This window comes from Poecilia formosa, unplaced genomic scaffold, assembly GCF_000485575.1.
Source record: "Poecilia formosa unplaced genomic scaffold, Poecilia_formosa-5.1.2 Scaffold380, whole genome shotgun sequence".
Classification (NCBI taxonomy): Eukaryota; Metazoa; Chordata; class Actinopteri; order Cyprinodontiformes; family Poeciliidae; genus Poecilia; species Poecilia formosa.
The window spans coordinates 434,381-437,101 of NW_006800319.1; the positions used below are offsets into that span (position 1 = coordinate 434,381).

At 31.3% G+C, this 2,721-nt stretch overlaps 1 long non-coding RNA gene across 1 annotated transcript in view; it reads right to left on the bottom strand.

Moving 5' to 3' along the window:
• The window catches only part of LOC107833410 (uncharacterized), a 13,464-nt gene that overhangs the window by 4,486 nt on the left and 6,257 nt on the right, over window positions 1-2,721 (bottom strand). The window lies entirely within an intron of this gene.

Below are 2,721 nucleotides of genomic sequence, written 5' to 3' on the forward strand. Positions count from 1 at the left end.
TACCTCGTTCCCTGGCTGGGCTGATAGGTTTGGCGGGCCTGAATCGCTATCAACAAAAAAGTTTGCTTCATCTCCAAGACCACGAACAAAATATGCGTCCAGTTTTTGGCTTTTCCTTGCGCTTTTTTCCCCATCCTGGTCATTTGCCGCTACATGGAGCTCCACTCCTGTTAACTTGGTCCGTAAAAATGTTCTAGCTAGTTTGCCATCTGTTGCCAAGTGACTAATGATGACGTTGGTAAACGCCGAATGACAAGTTTTACCCAGAATACACATGGAGACAATAAGGACGATTCTCTTGTAATTTTGTGTGCCATAGAGTGAAATGTAAGAGTAACGATAATGCCAGTTATGTAGCATAACATTTTATTCAATGTTTTACACCCACAATGTCACTAAAATCAGTCGGTCAAGCTTTATGTAACCATGAGTCAACAATGACTGGGGCAGCCTACTATATAAACCCTGAATGAAACAGTTGAGATAATAAATGGATTTAATTAATATTTTGTAAATGTAGGGCCTAAATTAGCAGAACAAATAAATATATCAAACCCACTGGATATGGGTACACTGGAAATTTGTATAAAACAAAATACATCATCTATGTACCTGAAACCTGTAGACAAAATCGAAATTAAGGAAATAGTTAATCAATGTAATACTAAAAAATCAATGGACTGGAATGAAATTAACATGTCACTTATAAAAAGGATTGTTGTGTCTTTACTCCAACATAGTATATTTAAAAGAAGAATTCAGCTCGAAAGTAACATGAACGTGACTGTTACAATGTTTCTTTTCTAGCTACAACGTTACACATATCAATACACAGGCGGATAACCTCTAGGTAACTCAGTAGCTAGGGGAGTGGTTCCGCTGAAGTAAATAGATCCGCTTTATATACTACAAGGATAATCGATGATATTGCAGACCCTCTGACTTACATCTGCAACCTGTCATTCATAACTGGAACATTTCCAAATGCAATGAAAATTGCGAAGGTTATTCCTCTATTTAAATCTGGGGATAAGCATATTATTAATAATTATAGACCTGTGTCCCTTCTTTGTCAATTTTCAAAAATACTAGAAAAAGTTTTTAGTAAAAGGTTAGATAATTTCATTGAAAAGCAAAACATTCTGACTGATTGTCAATATGGTTTCAGAGAAAACCGATCAACTTCAATGGTACTGATGGCATTAACAGAAGAAATTATAGACAATATGGAAAGAAATTTGCAATTGCTGTATTTCTGGATCTCAAAAAAGCTTTTGATACCATCAATCATGACATGTTACTAAAAAAACTGGAAAGATATGGAATTAGAGGGGTGGCATTAAACTGGATTAGGAGTTACATTGGAGAAAGGAAACAATTTGCAGAATTAGATGGCCAGAAATCAAACTTACTAAACATAACTTGTGGGGTTCCACAGGGATCAGTGCTGGGACCCAAATTGTTCAATTTGTATATAAATGACATAGTTAAGGTATCAAACCTTATAAAATACATTATATTTGCAGATGACACAAGTATCTATTGTAAAGGAGAAAACATTCAACAACTCTCAGAGGTGGTCAACACAGAAATGGAAAAATTAACACACTGGTTCAAAAATAATAAATTATCAGTAAATTTAGATAAAACAAAATTTATGAAATTTGGAAATAATAAAAAACAGGAAAATAATACAATTAAAATATTAATTGACAGTGTTGATTTAGAACAAGTACATGAAATAAAATTCTTAGGTGTCATATTAGACGATAAATTTAGCTGGAAACTACAGATCAGCCTAGTAAAACCTAAAATAGCCAAAAGTGTTGCTGTTCTAAGAGGAATTACTTTTGTCCTGGACTATAAATCTCTGTTTATTCTATATAACACACTCATTGTACCACATTTAACATATTGTGTGGAAATTTGGGGGAATACATACAAAACAAATTTACAGCCATTATATGTCTTACAAAAAAAAATCAATCCGAATACTTCATAAAGTGGGATATTGGGAACACACAAACCGGTTATTTATCAAATCAAATCTACTAAAATTCTGGGACCTTGTAACATTTAAAACTTTACAATTCATGTTTAAGGTCAGAAATCAAAAACTTCCACACAATATACAGGAAATGTTTGGTGACAGAGAGGGTGGTTATAATTTAAGAGGTGAAGGATATTTTAAAAAACAATATATTAGAACAACTAGGAAGAGTTATTGTTTATCTGTGTGTGGAGTAAATGTCTGGAATGGATTGAATGATGAGTTTAAAAAAGTACAAATGTAAACCAATTTAAAAACTCGTTAAAACAGAGCTTATTTCAAAATATGATATATAAGATGATTGTTTAATAGTCTATAATGTAATTGATTATATAAATAGTATTTAACTAATTGTACATAATCAAACATAATGTAAAATGGAAACAAGTTGTCTCTTTTTGATGTACTGAAAGTTAATTGATTATAAATTGACAAGCAGGAAAAGGGCAGGACATTATAAGATATTATATCTTCTACCTGCTCCTTTTCGAACAGAAAATATAAAATTTACATGTCACATGGGCAGAATAATTTGTTTTACATTTTTATTTCTTACATTTGTTTTATTCTATTTTTTTTTCTTGATTGTCTTTTCAGTCTGTTCGAAACAAAAAAAATAATAAATAAATAAATAAATAAATAAATAAATAAATAAATAAATAAATAAATAA